Here is a 19,420-nt window from a genome sequence, read left to right on the forward strand (position 1 = left end):
CAGAAGACTTGGGGCTCACTAGACAGCCAGGCTAGCTTAGTCAATGAGCTCCAGGCCACAAGAGACCTTGACTCAGTGGTGAATGGCATTCCTAAGGATGACAGCTGAGTTTGTCTCCTGGCATCAAACTCACAGGCACACATATGCCCCTATGTAAACATACTCATTTTACTTGGGGGCAGAAATTGAGACAGGATCTCTCTATGTAGACCAGGCTATCCTTAAACTCACAGAGATCTTCTTGCCTCTGCTTCCCAAGAAATTCAAGACATATGCCACTATGCCTGGCCTTATTTGTATTTTAAATTTAATTTTTCTTCTGTGTGAGTGTGTGTTTGTGTGCGTATGTGCATGAGCACAGGTACCAACAGAGGTCGGAGGCGTCAGATCGCCTGGAGCTGCAATTATGGGCAATTGTGAACACTACTCCCATTGTGAACAGACATTTTAAGCAGGCAAAAAAAAGAGAGTGGTCAACTGAATAAAATGGGATTCACTGAGAGCCATTACTGTGGTGAGCATATGATGCCCTGGCCACTCCAATTAGACCCTGTGTGAGGATCCCAGATGTGCACACAGATGTACACAGCTGTATGCCTGCCCTGGAATGGCCAAGCTAGAGTCTATCACTTACACTCAAGAATTGTACATGACACACACATCAGGCCTGATGGGTAGAGCACTAAGAACTAAGGAATTAAGGTGGTCACCTCCTCTGTGCAAAGGAAAAGAGAGAACATAGATGATGGAGAGACCGTGTGAGAGAGAGACAGAGTGTGGGAGACAGTGAGAAAGAGAGAGTGTGTGATAGACAGAGTGTGAGAGACAGAGTGTGAGAGAGACAGAGTGTGAGAGAGACAGAGTGTGAGAGAGAGACACAGAGTGAGAGAGACAGAGAGTGAGAGAGAGAGAGAGTGAGAGAGAGAGAGTGAGTAAGCAGTAGCACTGAGATAAAAGAAATGAAACTGAATGGCACCTTGGAAACGCCATCCTAAGAGACAATTGACTTGTGAGGTTCCGAGGGATTCGTGCTGGAACTAAAAAATGGCTGCATTCTGTTTGGCCCAGAACTTGTTACAAGATATCAGAAGGTGTGTGTGTGTGTGTGTTTTTTTTACCCTGGATGGTTCTATAGAGAAATGCAAAACATGCTAAAAAACAAACAAACAAAAAACCCCTGAAGATCCGGAGTCTAGGAGGACCCCGGGTGCACTGCAGAATGATACCCGCACCAGGGAAGTCAGAGTGGGAAGCGGGGACAAGCAGGTGCCTGCTGGCATTTTGATAGCTGCTTGATCAACCCTCACCTGAAGGGAGGGCTACAGGTTGCAGCTGTGTGAACACAGAGGCAGTTGACTCCTAGCACCACGGAAGCTGTCGGTAGCCTGCCAACCGGCATCTTCACCGGCAAGCATCTCCTGCCGGCATTCCCAGATACTTCTCTGGAAGAGGATAGGTAAGGAGAACTCTGGACCATGCGTCATTCAAGAGTACCTAACTCCCAAAGCAGACTTCCTAAGCCTCCTGACCACACAGACCCTATCTGAGCTCCAAAAGTCACATGATAAAACTGGGGCCATTAAAGTGTCTAACAGACACGGTGTTACAAGGAGAGGCGGCTTGTTTGTCCCGGCCCCTGGCTAACTTACACCCAAAACAACCACACAGAAACTGTATTAATTAAAACACTGCTTGGTCATTAACTCTAACTTCTTATTGGCTAACTCTTACATATTAGTTTAACCCAACTCCATTAATCTGTGTATTGCCATGTGCCAGTGGCTTACTGGATATTCTAACCGGAGTCCGTCTCAGGCAGAAGATCCATGGTGTCTCTGACTCTGCCCTTCTTCCCAGCATTCAGTTCTTTCTTCTCTGCCTACCTAAGTTCTGCCCTATCAGGCCCAAAGCAGTTCCTTCATTCATTAACCAAATGAAAGCAATAGATGAACAGAAGAACCTCCTACACCGATACAGTTAAGAAATCAATGTTTTTTGCCTTTTTTTTCCAACTGGAGTTTCTTGTTTTCACATTTGTTTATTTTATGTAAATGAATGTGTGTGTGTGTGTGTGTCTGTCTCTGTGTGTGTGTGTGTGTGTGTGTGTGTGTGTAGGGCATAGGACAACTTTTTATTTTATTTTATTTTACTTTTGGTATTTCAAGACAGAGTTTCTCTATAGCTTTGGAGCCTGTCCTGGAACTAGCTCTTGTAGACCAGGCTGGCCTCAAACTCACAGAGATCTGCCTGCCTCTGCCTCCCAAGTGATGGGATTAAAGATGTGTGCCACCACCGACCAGCTCAGAGGACAACTTGTAAGAGTTCGTTCTCTCCTGGCTCTGTGTTGGTTCTGAGAACTGACTCAGGTTGTCAGGCTTGTGGGAGAGAGTCTTTACCCACTGAGCCATCTTGCTGATTCTGGGTTTTTGCTTTTTGTTTTGTTTTGTTTTGTTTTTTTTTTGGCAGAGTCTTGCTTTGTCACTCAGGATGATCCTAGCTCTTTCCCCCCAAGTTCACCTGGAATTTTTCACCTTGACTGGCCCAATCATTGCATACCTTCCCTATGGTTTGAGTACCTCAACTTGAAGATGTGGGCAGAGTCAAACAGCAGAAGCTTCTTGGGGTACATTATCAGCTCTTAAAGCCCACGTGAAGCTCAGAAGCATGTGTGTGTGTGTGTGTGTATGTGTGTGCATAAAAAGAAGGAACATTGTTATAATGAATATTCATAAGATCTATATATATGCATATGTGTGTGTATTTCCATACATATAGTTTTATTGCTGGCTGTTGGGTTGATAAACATAATTCTGCTATACAAAATGTTGAGTCATGGCTACGAAATGGCTTGGTTGGTAAAGTGCCTCTTGCACAAATATAAGGACCTGAGTTTGAATCTCCAACAGGATGTAATAGAAGCACTTGTAGCCAGGCAGTGGTGGTACACACCTTTAATGCCAGCACTCGGGAGGCAGAGGCAGGTGTATCTCTCTGAGTTCGAGGCCAACCTGAGGCAGGCAGAGCTCTGTGAGTTTGAGGCCAGCCTGGTCTACAAGAGCTAGACCAGGACAGGTACCAAAGCCATACAGAGAAATCTTGTCTCAGAAGGAAGAGGAGGAGAAGGAGGAGGAGGAGGAGAAGGAGGAGGAGGAGGAGGAGGAAGGAGAAGAAGAAGAAGGAGAAGAAGAAGAAGAAGAAGAAGAAGAAGAAGAAGAAGAAGAAGAAGAAGAAGAAGAAGAAGAAGAAGAAGAAGAAGAAGAAGAAGAAGCACTTGTAGTCCCAGAGCTGGGAAGACAGATAGGAGGACCCCTGGCTCTCAGCAGTCAGACTAGCTGATATGGTTAACCCAATTCAGGTTCATCAAGAGGTCCTGTCTCACAAAATACAGTGGAGAGAAACTGAGAAAAACATCTGAAGTCAACCCTCTACATGCATACACGTGTAAAAATATATGTAAATGAATGCATTCATACACACACAGAGATAGATAGATGATAGATAGACAGATGATAGATTGATAGATGACAGATACATAGAATAGATGATAGATAGATGATAGATAGATAGATAGATAGATGGATAGATAGATAGATAGATAGATAGATAGATAGATAGATAGATGATAGGTAGATAGACAGACAGACAGATGGACAGATAGATAAGATCTCTCCACACAAATGTTGACTTGAAGATTCAACCAGAAAAATTCCAGCATGATTTTAAAACACGAGATGTGATCCAGAGAGTGTCTGACATCTGACATTTGTTCAGACGATTCGTTCCCTTCTCTACGGGTTGCAGAGTAGGTGCCACCTCATCGGTGGGACAAGCTGGCACCCAGTTTATCAAGTTGGGGAAGAGCAATGCTGGGGGCATTCACAGTCAGTGCTGCACCGGGTTCTTAAGTTGCTTTTGCAGCTCCCATCCGATCCAACTGCCTACACACATAAAAATAGAACAGGGGGCTCCCGAAGGCCAGAGAGCATAGCCTGAAAAAAAAAAAAAAAAAAAGAAGACCAGCATCGTTTTTAAAGTCAAAATTTAGCTAAAGTGATGAGGGCATGCGTTGCAGTGACACAGTGCAGGGACCTCATTAATGACTGAATTTTAAAGAGGAATTACAATTGTCCAAAAATGAAAACCACTCCTGCCAGTTCTGTAGTTCTGTAAAATCAAATCCTGAAGATGGGGTACCTTTTTTCTTTTTCGGTTTTTCGAGACAGGGTTTCTCTAGCTTTGGAGCCTATCCTGGAACTAGCTCTTGTAGACCAGGCTGGCCTCGAGCTCACAGAGATCCACCTGCCTCTGCCTCCTGAGTGCTGGGATCACAGGTGTGTGCCACCACCACTGGTGTATAAAGTTTATTTTTATCAACTCCACCCTTCACTCCCCCTCCGACGCCTCCCACCCTTCCTCTCGTCTTCCTCCCAACCTTATGTCCTCTCCCAATAAGATCTGCCCCCACAGGCTCGGGTATTTGAACGTGTGGTCCCCACTTGGTGGCACTGTTTGGGAAGGTTATGAACACCTTCGGAGGTGGAACCTGGCGACTTCAGAGTGAACGAACACAAACTGGGCACCCCGATGGGACCATGACTCAAGTCTCCCCAAACGCCATCTCAAAAGCACCAAAGAGAGACGCTGACGTCACCATTACTATTTAATTATTATTGAAGTCATTCGCCCCACAACAGACCCCTTGAGGTCCCTGTCACAGGCTGGGTTCCTGCGAAGCCCACTGTGAGATAAGGACCAGTGTCTGAGGGTCTGTGCTGACTAGACGCTACTCTGGTACTGTTGCTCTTGGGACTGTTCCGGAAGGCAGCAGGCCTGACAGGTCTCAGCTGACACTCCCCTCCCTGTGTCTTTGAGTGTGCAAGTCTCTCCTTTTTGGAAGGTGATGACCTTGGGCACAACAGTTGACTCTAAGTAGTCCCCTAGGGCCTGCCGGCTAAGAGTCACCTTCTGTAGCTGCCAGCAGCTGGGGTGGCAGGGGTCCAGCCTACTTTCAGAGGGATCTACATACAGACACACCATGGACTCCCCACACCTCTTAGCCCCCATTCTCTCCCATTTCTCTTGTCCCCATATAGAACTGTACAACGCTCCCCACCCTCACCCACATCCCCCCCTTCCTCTCTCACACACATACACATATTCCTCATTCCCATTAAGGCTTCCTTCTCCATGTTTGAAGATGGAAATCCATCTACAAAGACAAGATCTGCAGTTCCGCCCTCTCCCTCTCCCTCTCAGAAGACACTGTAATTAACAGGAGCCAAGGTGGTTCTTAATGCTGGTAATGCTGCTGGCACCGTAACGGAATGAGCACCGGCTTTTGAATTGTAAGTCACAGCTCCCGCATCTACCAGCTCTATAGCCCCAGAAGTCATTAGTCTATGGGAGTGAGGAGCAAGAACTACCCACGGCTGTGCTATTACTGTGTAGGTAGCACTATTGTGACCAGTAGAAAGCAGTTTTGATTTTTGAACATTTTTTTAAAAAAAAAATTATGTGCATATGTCTATCTGTGGGAGAGTATGTTCACAAGACCGCAGGTACCCTGGGAGGCCTGGAGAAGGCTTCAGGTCACCCGGAGCTGGAGTTACACACATGTGGTTCTGAGCTGCCCAGAGTGAGTGCTTGGAACCAAACCTGGGTCTTCTGCAAGAGCAGCAAGTGCTCCCAATCCCTGAGCCATCTCTACTGTTCAACACAGGAATTTTTTAAATCAATAGTCCCTGATCTTATGCTTTTATTGCTAATTGATGTAGGAGGGCCCAGCCCACTGTAGGTGGTGCCATCTTGGGCAGGTGGGGCTGGACTGTATAAAAAAGCTAGTTGAAACTGGGTGGTGGCAGAACATGCCTTTCATCCCAGCACTCTGGAGCCAGAGGCAGGAGGAACTCTGTAAGTTCCAGGTCAGCCTGGTCTACAGAGCGAGTTCCGGGACAGACGAGGCTACATAGAGAGATCCTGTCTTAGAGAGAAAGAGAGAGAGAGAGAGAGAGAGAGAGAGAGAGAGAGAGAGAGAGAGAGAAGCTAGTTGAGCAAGCTAGGGTGGGGGCTAGTCAGCAGGGTTCCTCCATGGTCTCTGCTTCAATTCCTGCCTCCAAGTTCCCTCTCGGGTCCCCTCAGTGTTGGCCTGTAACCTACAAGCTGAAACAAACCATTTCTTCCCCCAAGATGCACTGGGCCAGTGTTTTGTCACAGCAACGGAAAAGCAAGCTTGGAGACACACATACCAAATCAATAAGAAATAATTAAATAAATGGCCACCTTCCCAACAGCAAGGACCTTGGATGGCTCCTTCAAGGACTCATGCCTGTAGAACACTGTTGAAAGGGGGACTCAGGGTTCTGCTTCTCTTCTGAGGGCAGAGGCACTTGCTTTGTTTTAATAAACTGAAGACAACAATGAATTCTAATAGCAGTAACATTTTTCTTATTAAGTAAATTGATCCCCAAATTAAATCCACCCGGAGTCACATGCAGAGGAAATGCTGACAGAGCAGAGGTCTTCCAGGGTCGCCATTCCCGCTGGTTCACCTGTAGCTTCACCTCAGATCCCTGGCAGAAACATCACACTCACAACCAAATCCTGTTTGAACATCCCTGCAGCAGCACTGTGCACACCACCTTCAGCTGTGGGTAGATAGATTGTAGGAGAAAAATAACATTCATTGTAGTTTTTTCCCAGAATTTCTAATTTCAGAAGAATTAGAACCTCATTGCAGAAGTGTTGGAAAGAGAAAAGAATACACACACACACACACACACACACACACACACACACACACACACGTCACTTCTGGATAGGGAAGCTTTTCTGTTTTGTTTTTGTTTTTCGAGACAGGGTTTGTACCCTGTAAAGACTTGTCACTTGTATTGCTTTAATAAAATGCTGATTGGCCAGTAGCCAGGCAGGAAGTATAGATGGAGTGACCAGATCAGCAGAATTCTGGGAAGAGGAAAGGCTCAGTCTGCCGTCATCACCCAGACCAAGAGGAAGCAAGATGAGAATGCCTGTTAAAAGGCACCAAGCCACGTGGCTGACACAGACAAAAATTATGGGTTAATGTAGGACATAAGAGTTAATAAGAAGCCTGAGCTAATAGACCAACCAGCTTATGATTAATGTAGACCTCTGTGTGTTTCTTTGGGGTGGAAAGGCTGCGGGACTGGTTGGGACAGAAACCTCTGTCAACAGGTTTCTCTGTGTAACAGCCCTGACTGTCTTGGAACTTGCTTTCTAGACCAGGCTGGCCTTGAACTCACAGAGGTCTGCCTGCCTCTGCTCCCAAGTACTGGGATTAAAGGTGTGTGCCACCACCTGGCTTTATGAAGCATTTTTGATGTATGCAACTTCCATGCCTTCTCTCTCTCTTTCTCTCTCTCTCTCTCTCTCTCTCTCTCTCTCTCTCTCTCTCTCTCTCTCTCTGTGTGTGTGTGTGTGTGTGTGTGTATGGTGTTTGCATGTTTCTGTGAGTTTAGGTGCATACCACTCTGGCTGGATCCCTTTGTCATTAGCTGCTTGTGCTAGAATAGGTGACCCATGAGCTTCCAGGAATTCCCCTGTCCCTACATAGCCTCTCTTTGTGAGGACACTGGAATTATAGACATGCTGCCATATCTGGCTGTGTATCTAGGGCCTAGGGTTTCAAACTCAGACCCACACGACAAGTGCTTTACCCACATAACCATCTTCCCAGCCCTTTCTGTGAATGTCTTAAAAATGACTTTGTATTATCAGAAACATCTTGGAAGATAGATAGATAGATAGATAGAATCATGGGTGATGATATTTTTATTTAGTTACCATTAACATAAATGTGTCTATTCACACACTTTAAACTAGTTAAATATGTTTTTAAAGGCTTATTTGTGTGTCTTCGTAATACATGTATATGACAACATCTAATAAAATTTTAAATGTATCTCTTTTGACTTACTTTATAAATCTATACATACATGGTGGCATATGCCTTTAATCCCAGCACTTGAGAGGCAGAGGCAGGCGAATCTCTGTGAGTTCGAGACCAGCCTGGTCTATGAGAGCTAATTCCAGGACAGGCTCCAAAGCTACAGAGAAACCATGCCTCGAAAAACAAACAAACAAACAAACAAACAAACAAGCAAAACCCCCAAAACTATACGTATTAAAATAAATACAGAGCTAATAAGCCAAAAACTATACAATTCATCGTGAGTTTTAAATTTGTTAAACACCATCGACTTGCAGATTTTGGGCCACCTTCCCATTTTGCCATGGGTCTGGGATGTGCTTGTTTCCTATCCATTTGCTAACACTAATGTCTGAGTCAGGTGTCTTTCTTCTTTCTTTCTCTCTGATAGCACCTCCTGCCCAGGGATAGCTCTGCCCACAGGGGCCTGGGTCCTCCCACCTCAGTTATTAGCTTGCTTACCGGCCAATCTGAAGGAGGTATTTCCTCAACTGTAGTTCCTCTTCCCAGATCACTTCAGCTAGGTCAAGTTGACAGAAATCAACCAGATAATATTGATTTTTAAAGTATTTGTTCACCTGATAGGACAATAGGCAAATTCTGTGGTCATTGTTAAAAATCTAACTGTTAGTGAGCTTGAGTGAGTTTTGCTTCTTTGGGTGTCTTCTTCTTGTTTATTTATTGATTTTTTTTCTTTTTTGTTTTTTTGAGATGGGATTTCTCTGTGTAACCACCCTGGCTGTCCTAAAACTCACTCTGTAGACCAGGCTGGCCTCAAACTCACAGAAATCCACCTGCCTCTGCCTCCTGAGTGCTGGGATTAAAGGTGTGTGCTGCCACCATATATACCTTTTTAAATTTATTAATATAGGATGTCATGTAGCTCAGGTTAGCCTTGAACTCAATATAGTTGAGGCTGACCTTGAACTCCTGACTGCCCGGTGCTGGGTTCCAGGTGTCCATCACCACAGCTAGCTGTGTCTGCCTTTTTCAGAACAGCCGTTCCATGGCTACCAGCCGGTTCCCCACTGTTTGTCTTTTCTTTTATTACTGTCTAGTGTTTTTGCTGGACTCAGAAATCAGATGTTGCTCTGAAAGTGGAAAATTTATGTAGCATGGTTTGTTATTGATCATGTAAGCTATTTTCAATTTTCTGAAAATGAAAATTGGAGATGCTCAGCTCGGTTGCCCCGGAGACTCATCTGAGGGCTGCTGTCCCTAACATACCACCGAGTCTCCCCTAGGAATCTCCATGTCATTAGCTGGAGGTGCGAGCTAGACACAGGGCACTGCAGGGGATCTAACATTCCTGTCTGGCCTCTGAGAAGGCCAGACACACCCATGGAGACATACACATATGCAGGCACTCACCCATACCCATAAAAATAAAAATAAATAAATCCTTAATAATTTAAAAATGATTTTAAAGGAATTTCCTGGACTACTAGGTTAAACTGCAAATTCCAGGTCCCTTACCATAAGCCTACCAAATTAGACTCTCTGGGTGGGTACCAAGACCTTGCATACTTGATAAGGTCCCCCAAGAAATTGCAGTGCATTTAGCACTTCAAGCACCATTGCCTTAGGTTGGTAGTTGTTAGGCAGATTAGAATCACCTGGAGGGTTTAAATAGAAAAAGATGATTGCTAGATTCTAATCCAATCTGTTTAAACCAGACCAGACCAAGCAGACCGTCTTCCTGGACACTTCCCAGGGTGGTTTGGTTTGTAATTGTAATTGAAGGAAGACTGGTTAAAACAGAACAATCTTTGAACAACACCCTCGATGCTGACTGTAGTTAATAGGATAATTTCTCTCCCATCCATCCATTCATCTGTCTGCCTATCTGTCTCTCTGTCCCTGGAATTTGTTGCGTTTCTTTTTATGTTGATAGAAGCAATCCTTATTCTTTTGACCGCTGTCAGTGGGAAGCTGCAGTGAGTCAGCTCGTGCATTCCTCCCCTGCGTCGGGCACGACGATAATTAAGGTCTCGAGATGGTCTGGAGTGTGCGCCAGGGCTGGAGTCTGCGACTTAGTACTCAGCAGTCTCCTGCTAATCAGTGGTGCAGATGACTCTGAGCCCCTCCGGTACAATATCCCTGGGCTCTTCTGCATGGCCCCGTATGATACAATAGACCTCTTGATATCCGTGGGTTCTTCTGCATGGCCCTCATGTGATATAACAGACCTCTTAGTATCCATGGGCTCTTCTGTGATATAATAGACTTGATATTCGTGGGTTCTTCTGCATGGCCCTCGTGTGATATAACAGACCTCTTGGTATCCGTGGGCTCTTCTGCGTGGCCCTCGTGTGATATAACAGACCTCTTGGTATTTGTGGGCTCTTCTGCATGGCCCTCGTGTGATATAACAGACCTCTTGGTATCCGTGGGCTCTTCTGCATGGCCCTCGTGTGATATAATAGACCTCTTGATATCCGTGGGTTCTTCTGCATGGCCCTCGTGTGATATAACAGACCTCTTGGTATCCGTGGGCTCTTCTGCATGGCCCTCGTGTGATATAACAGACCTCTTGGTATCTGTGGGCTCTTCTGCATGGCCCTAGTGTGATATAACAGACCTCTTGGTATTTGTGGGCTCTTCTGCATGGCCCTCGTGTGATATAACAGACCTCTTGGTATCCGTGGGCTCTTCTGCATGGCCCCCTTGTGACGCAATAGGACCTCTTTTACCTGTCAGTTCATGAGAGAAAAATAAAGCACAGACATTTAAGGGAAACTGCTCAAGGTGACTTTGTGGCTAACGTCATAAGCAAGGGTAAAGTCCCTGGAGCCAGGTCACATGACACAAAGGGAAAAGCTGGTCATGCGCCAGGCAACTTAACATTTAACATAAGCATTTGGGGTGACATGAACCCTTGCCTTCACCTATTGTCCTTGTTTCCTTCAAACTGTTCATCCTACAAGCCCAACTCCCAGGCCATGCCCATTGCTCATGGCCCATTTGCTAACATAGGTCCAACTTGGTGGGAATAAGTTCTGACCATCAAATACAAACCTGGACCCAAACTAAACAGTTATTTCAGCTTCATACCAGAGTGTGGTGGGCTCAGGTCCAATGTCACTGTCTACACACTAGAGCGTGGTGGATACAAATGTCACTGTCTGCACACTAGAGCATGGTGGGCTCAGGTCCGATGTCAATGTGTACACACTAGAGTGTGGTGGGCTTAGGTCCGATGTCACTGTGTACACACTAGAGCGTGGTGGATACTAATGTCACTGTCTACACACTAGAGCGTGGTGGGCTCAGGTCCGATGTCAATGTGTACACACTAGAGTGTGGTGGGCTTAGGTCCGATGTCACTGTGTACACACTAGAGCGTGGTGGATGCTAATGTCACTGTCTACACACTAGAGCGTGGTGGGCTCAGGTCCGATGTCAATGTGTACACACTAGAGCGTGGTGGGCTCAGGTCCGATGTCAATGTGTACACACTAGAGTGTGGTGGGCTTAGGTCCGATGTCACTGTGTACACACTAGAGCGTGGTGGATACTAATGTCACTGTCTACACACTAGAGCGTGGTGGGCTCAGGTCCGATGTCACCGTGTACACACTAGAGCGTGGTGGGCTCAGGTCCGATGTCACTGTCTAGAGTAGCTAATTGTGTAGCTCTCTCTCCATGCCCATGACTACTGACCTCACAAGGCCTAACTCAAACTGACCACACTTGGAAGACTGACACCAGAGAGACTGACAAACGACTTTGGATGTGCTTTAATTTTTAGTGCTGAGGACTGAACCCAGATCTTGCATACATTTAGGCAGGAACTCTCCCAGAGCTACACCCCCAGACGCCCTGTTGACAGGTGTTGTTATTTCTGTTACTTAACCCAGGCAGCCAGCATTTACCAGCCCCCCCCCGACTCCAGCACTGAAATACAATATGCCTGAACTTCCATATGTTTGACTTTAGCCTTTTCCCAGAACCAAGCAGCTCACGTGATAAAAAGATTGATGCATCACATACTGTACTGGCTTTATTTCCAATACAGTTTGCAAAATGTCAGCTCTCAGATGTGATGTCATCTCTCCCTTTATCACAATGCTTAAAGGCATGAGAATAATATTCACAAAGAATTGGGGATCAGAGAGACCAGAGCAGGCTCCTTCTTTAAAGGTTTTCCTTTTATTTATTTATTTATTTGTATGTGTGCGAGACACTTGTGTTTTGTCATTTTTGTTTGCTTGTTTATTTTTGTTGTTGTTTTTATCTCCAGGTAATTCTAATAGGCAGCCAAGTCTGAAATATCAGCCTATCACAATACTGCCTGAACCGATAAGCAGATCGGAATTACTTGGGGGACCTTGTTTAGCATGCAAAGCCCTGGTCCCACCCAGATAATCTAATTTGGTAGGCTTATCGTGGGGGACCTGGAATCTGCATTTTAACCTAGCAGTCTAGGGAATTCTCTTTTTAAAAAAGATTTATTTACAGGGCCAGAGAGATGACTCAGTGGTTAAGAACACTGTCTGCTCTTCCAGAGGACTCAGTTTCAATGCCCAGCACCCACATGGCAGTTCACAACTGTTTGTAACTCCAGTTCCAGGGGACCAGATACCCATGACAAAACACCAATGCACACAACATTTTAAAAATTAATTTTAAAGTATTTGTTTACTTTTTACATTTTTCATATTTTATTTATGTGTGTGTGTGATATATGAGTCCTGCAGAGGCCACAAGAGGATGTCTGATGCCCTGGAGCTGGAGTCGCTGGCTGCTGTGAATTCTCTGTTTGCATGGGTGCTAGAAACCGAATCTGGGTCCTCTGGAAGGACAGGAATCACTCTTAGCTGCTGAGCCATCTCTCCAGTCCCAGATCTATTTACCTTTAAAGATGTCTCCATTTTGATTTTTATGTGTATATGTGAGTACCTACATATGTGTGTCATGTGCCTGCCTGGTGCCCTCCAAGGCCAGGAGAAGGCATCAGATCCCCTGGAGCTGGAGTTATAGCAGGTTGTGAGCTGCCCACTTCAAGTGCTGGGATTTGAACTCAGGTCTCAGGAAGAGCAGTACTCCTTCTTAAGCACCCAGCCCCTTTCCAGTCCTCAGGCCAGGACTTCTGAGGTCTAGCCTGCTTCCTTCATTATTTTTCAGGACCATTATTTCCTTGGTCATTTTTGGTAGAAAAGGAAAGGGAAATGAATAGAATATAAAAAAAGAAATGAACTGATTCTGCTGGTTTTGCAGGTGGCCCAAAGCTCCCTGAAGAAACTGAGCAAAGATACTGACTGAAAAGAGGTTTTAGAGAAGTAGATTGCACTTCCCTGTGCTCTCTACCTAGCAGGATACACATACGTGCGTGCACACAGACATGTATGCACACACACATATGCACACATGCATGGGTACACATGCACGCACTGCCACACACATAGCTGCTCTTCAGCTAGTATGTCCCTATTTATTGTCAACACATTTGACTACTCCCCGGTAGCCAATAGCAGCTGCTCCTCTCCAGGTTCCGTCTCCATCCACCCACACTTTTCAACTAAGCTGTTCCCCCTAGAAGGATTCTCCCCAGGCCAGGCCTAAGAGTTCCAAACACCTTAAGGCGGGAAGGATTTATTTGGGCTCATGGTTTCAGAGCTCTCAAACCATCCAGTTGAAGAGGGCGGGCAGCTCTCGGAGACCATGGGGCAGAGAGCATGTGCATCTGTGAGTTCCCGTTTCATTCCTGCTGCTCTGACCAAACACAACTTAGGGGAGAAAAGAGTCCATTTCAGTTTAGAGTTCCAGGTTATACTCTGTCATTGTGGGGAAGTCAAGATCCTTCACAAAACCAATTTGGGCTATAGTAATAGCCTAAATAAAAAGATGTAGCGCCTGATCTAAAAATCAAGCATAATTTCTAAGTACTGACGACTGAATTCTGAGATGTCAGCACCAGTTAGCCACATAGGAACATCTGTGACTTTTGGTGGCAAAGACATGGGCTTTGTCAACACCACTGTGGTCTGTGGGCTACATTCACAAGAGAAGATGCCGCCTTGCGATTCAGCTAGAAATTGGTGGAAACAAAGAAACGAGTTTCTTCCCCTGCACCCAAGTTCATGTTGCCTGAATCCAACCCGCAGCACCCCTTGGCCCATGCCTCCAGGTTAAGAGTGCTTGGTGTCATGAAAATGGAAGATGGAGAATGGGAACAGAGCTGAGAAATACATGGTCAAAGCATGGATGCTTCATAAGGGCAGTCCTGACCTGGGAAGACAGAGAGACTGTGGGGAAGGAGCCCCAGCCTCTCGAGGATGATGGAGCCCTTTGTGATTCAGGTGTGGCGGCCACGGCACCATCATAAGGATTCCGTGGGGTCAATGCAGCACCCATGGGGTGAACAAACGCTGTCCTCTGCGAGCACCCATAAGGAGTCTTCAAAATATGTGTAGATGTTGTGGTAACCAGAAAATTCAGAGTGTCCTTGAATCACGATGTGGTCAGTCTTTATTTCCTCAAACAAACTGATATAAAATCACAGGCCTCCTTGGACCATCGAGCACCCTGTTTCCTCAGCCTGGAGGGCTCTTGTCTGTTCATTTGCATAGCTAAATCTTGCATCTCACCTCAAGGAACACTTTTCCAGGGAGACTTGCCATGACCCTCTCCAAATACTGCCATCTTATAGCACACTTCCATAGTTCCCCCCCATGTCTTAGCTGATTTCGGAAAATAAAGACTGTGGTGGTGCACGCCTTTAATCCAGGCACTTGGGAGGCAGAGGCAGGCAGACTTCTGGGATCTGGTCTATAGAGGCCAGCCTGGTCTACAGAGCAAGTTCTAGGACAGTCAGGGCTACATAACAGAGAGACTTGTCTCCAAAAAGAAATGTATCTTTATTCCCGAGCCAGGCATAAATATTTACTGAGTGGATAATAGGTGAATCCCAAATACGTCCACTTGAGACAGGGGCTTGGATATTAAGTAATTTAAATATTTTCATATTCCCCTGTTGCCTCATAAATATGTACTTCATAAATCCTAAAGGTTCACGTTTCATCGGCAGTCCATGTTAGCTACAGGCTGTAAACACAGGGATTGAATTAATTCCAATTTGCCCTTGAATGTGTATTTAAAAATCATTACCATGGAAGGAATTGGTAGTAAAAAGGAGACATAAGTGGTCATAGGCTCAGGAAATATTGGGAAAGCAGAGAGGGACAGGTGAAGGATGATCAACACGAGAGAAACTGGGCAGGGCCATCAACCATTTTATTCAGCCTCTGGATCCCATAGTGCTTCATAGGGAAGCTTGCTCTTTGCTGCCATCTGGTGGCGATAATTAAAGCCGCTCCCATAGGAGCAGCGTCTGTGGACTCGACCCAATTTTGCAGCACCTACAACGTGGCTGGCAACAAACAAACAATTATATTTTAATATTCTTTTGTCAGTAAGGGAACATCTTCATATATAGTATTTTAACTCATTATTTTATCAACTCACTAAGGTTGGCCCTGACCAGGTAAAATTATTTCCACTTCACAGATGAGGAAACTGAGAAAGAGTTTGAATCTACCGTGAAGGTGGTCAAAGCAAAGTGCCAGTCCTCGAACTACAACACAACAGACATTACTGCTTGGTCGTCCCCGGTGCAGAGACAAGACGAGAACATTACATTCTCCCACCCTGCCACGCAGACCCTGAAAGGCGAGTAAAAGAAAAAGAAAAGAGAGGGAAGGGAGAGGACAAGAGGAGAAAGGGGGGAGGGGAGGGCAGAGGGGAGGGGAGAGAGGAGGGAGAGGGAAGAGGGGAGGGAAGAGAGGAGGGGAAGGGAGAGGACGAGAGGAGAAAGGGGAGGGGAGAAGGGAGGGAAGAAGGGAGAGGAGAGAGAAGCCCATCAAGATGGCTCAGTGTATAGAGGCTTGCCACCAAGCCTGACATCCTGATTTCAATCCTTGGAACCAACATGGTGGGAAGAATAGAACTGACCTCCCCAAGTTGACCTCTGATCTCCACACATGCACAGTGTCATGGATGTGTAAGTGTGCTCAAGCATGCGTGTGTATAAACACACACACACACACACACACACACACACACACACACCATAAATAAAAGAAACAAAGGGGAAACTCGGTTTAACAAAAGAAATAGAGTGCTGAAGGCACAGCTCAGTGGTTAGCGTGCATACTGGTCTTACAGAAGACCCAGGTTCAGTTCCCAGTACCCACACAATAGCTCACAACCACCTGTGGTTACAGTTCCAGGCGTCTGCTGCCCTCTTCTGGCTGTTGAAGGTTCCTGCACTCATGCGGTGTGTATACATACACTCAGACACACACACGTACATAAAAAAATAAATCTTTTGTTTAGTTTTATTTTTAAAGAAATTGACTATTGGGGGGGAAAGAAGAAGAAACTGTATCTCAAAGGGTCTTTTTTCAGCTCAGAGTTGGTTGATTTTAAGCAATGTTCCCAAACATGAGGAGTCATACAAGAATCAACTACATTCATCACTTGGAGTTTGAGATGACAAGAAGCATAAACTCCTGCTTCTTGTAAAGTAAGTAAGGATTTGTGGCTGACCACAAATCACCTGGGGTTGTGTTAAAAAGCAGATTCTGAGACGGAGGAGTCGGCTCGGGAGAGTTTTCTGTGAAAACATGCGGATCTGAGTTTAAATCCAGCAGCCGTGTCAAAAGCCAGATGTGGCTGGGCACATGTTTGTGACTCCAGAACTGAAGGAGTGGAGAGCTGAGGCGGGAGAATTGCTGGATTTGCTGGCCACCAAGTGTCTTAGTCAGGGTTACTATTGCCGTGATGACTGCCATGAACAAAAGCAAGTTGGGGAGGAACTGCCATGGCAGGAAGGACTCTATCCTTCTGGGACCACAAGCAAAAATAGACTCTTCTGGTCATGGTGTTCTATTGTCGCACACTAGGACAGGTGTGTTGGCACATCAAAGAGGAAATAATTAATACAGAGCCCTTCTCTCTGGTTGATGATGAGCATGGAGAGAAAGTTGCCAAGTTAGGAAGCTAAAAAAACCAAATTATAAATCCAGACTGTGCTGCTACAGGCTAGAGTCTTTGAGAAGAGGAACCCCGATTGGGAAAAAAAATCTTCCATAAGTCTTTTTCTTAATTAGTGATTAATCGGAGAGGACCAAACCTATTGTGCATGTAGCCTCCCCTGGGCTGTGGTCATGGGTTCTATAAGAAAATATTCTGAACAAACCAGTAAGCAGCACCCCTCCATGGCCTCTGCATCAGCTCCTGCCTTCAGGTTCCTGCCTTGTTGGAGTTCCTGTCCTGACTTCCTTCAGTGATGAACGGTGATGCGGAAGTGTAAGCCAAATAAACCCTTTCCTTCCCAAGTTGTTATTGGTCATGGTGTTCATTACAGCAACAGTAATTCTAGCTAAGATACAGACCTTGCTAGTAGTGATTTTTTTTTCTATTCTGCCAGGCATTAAATTTTCTCATATCACGTGACACTCCAAGTATCAGTGACTAATCTTGGTTGTCGACTGACCTGCATCTGGAATCAACAGACGCACAGCTGCTGGGCACACCTGGGTGGCGTACTGATCAGGTTATTTGTGGTGGGAAGACCACCCTAAGCGTGCACCTTCTGGTGGCAGCAGCCCTCACGGAAGGTCACGGAAGAGCGAAGGTTTGCTCTTTGCCTGCCTGCCCTCACTCTCGCTGACAGGCTCATCTATCCTGCTGCAGCAGCATTTCTCCATTGGTGTTACACACCATGTCTTCAGGATTCAGCACACACTGAGCACTAGCAGAAGTAGGAAGGCACCAAGACTCCATGGCCGGATTACGGCTGCTGGGACATCCAGCCATGTGGACTGAACAGCTATCGACCTCTCAGCCTTCTATCTGGAGACAGCCACTGTGGGGCTGCCTGGACCACAGCCTGCTAGCAAATCCTGTCTGAATGTATATATTCATTTTGTTCGTTCTGTTCCTTTAGAAACCCCTGACTAATATGAAGTCAGAATAGAAATAAACTAAGCATTGGTAAGTCTCATGTCAGAACCATATCTTCTTTTGCTGAAGTGCAGTGACCACTGTCCTTTTTTAAAATTCTTATTTATTTATTATGTATACAATATTCTGTCTGTGTGTATGCCTGCAGGCCAGAAGAGGGCACCAGACCCCATTACAGATGGTTGTGAGCCGCCATGTGGTTGCTGGGAATTGAACTCAGGACCTTTGGAAGAGCAGGCAATGCTCTTAACCTCTGAGCCATCTCTCCAGCCCTGTGACCACTGTCCTTAACACTAAATGTCAAGCAGGGTTTGGAAGGGAGTTTTTGAAGCCATTCAGTTGGTTACCTCAGAAACCTCCACCTGTCATGTTCAGCAGCATCCTCCAAACTGGGGAAACAGGACCTCAAGTACACTTCAGGATTCAGGACCAACCCAGGATACATGAGTTTGGCAGCATCATGTCAGAGCAAATCTTCTGGCTCAGATCAATTTAGGGTCTGATAATATGAACCCTGTAGGCTGGAGAGATGGCTTGGCCATTAAGAACACTCATTGCTCCTGCAGAAGATCTGAGTGTAGTTCCCAGCACCCACATCGGGTTCCAAGGGAACTAATGCATTCTTCTGGAATCCACAGGTACCTGCTCCTGCACAGGTACACACATTCACATTCACACATGGAATTAAAAATATAAAGTAAATCAAAACCAGGCAGTGGTGGTGCACACCTTTAATCCCAGAGAGGAGAGGCAGGTGGATCTCTGTAAGTTCCGGGACAACCAGAGAAACACAGAGAAACCCTATCTCGAAAAACCAATATTCATATAGGGTTTCATATATATATTCTTTAAAAATGGCATATATCTGTGTAAGCCAGGGTTTCTCAACCTCTGATCTAGGTAATTCTTTGCTGTGGGGACACGTTCTATACATTGAGTGGCTCCTAGCAGCATCCCATCCTGCTGCCACCAGAAAAATCAGTATGTCCTCACCTGTGATGATTAAAGATGCCTCAGTCAGTGCCACAGCACCCTGGGAGAGGAGGGCCAGCAAAACCACCCCTAACTGAGAGCCACCAGTATAGCTCAATGACAGTTTATGATTCAAGAGTGCCCACCGCCATCTGTTTGTGGGAGTATACATTGGCACAAACCTTAGGAGGGTGATTTCAAAAGTAGGCTTTGGAAAGCAATCATTAAAATATTCAAAATATTTGCATTGGAAGGGAGGGAACGGATCTATTATTTATAGCCTCAAAAGTGTAATAGATTCATTAGGAATAAGGGTTTGACAGGGTATAAGGCTGTATTTTCCTCGCGTGATAGACACAGATTCAGGGGCTGCCAGCTCCCTGCAATGTCTGAAACAGTTGTATGCATGCGACAGCTAACAAACAACTGGTCTAACTAGACAGTAGGCATTGGCCTACCTAGCTTAGTCTGCACATCATTCCCCGCTATCCAGCCCACATGCTCCTGCCCAAGGAG

Source organism: Myodes glareolus, chromosome 2 (genome assembly GCF_982192425.1).
Source record: "Myodes glareolus chromosome 2, mMyoGla1.1, whole genome shotgun sequence".
NCBI classification, from domain to species: domain Eukaryota; kingdom Metazoa; phylum Chordata; class Mammalia; order Rodentia; family Cricetidae; genus Myodes; species Myodes glareolus.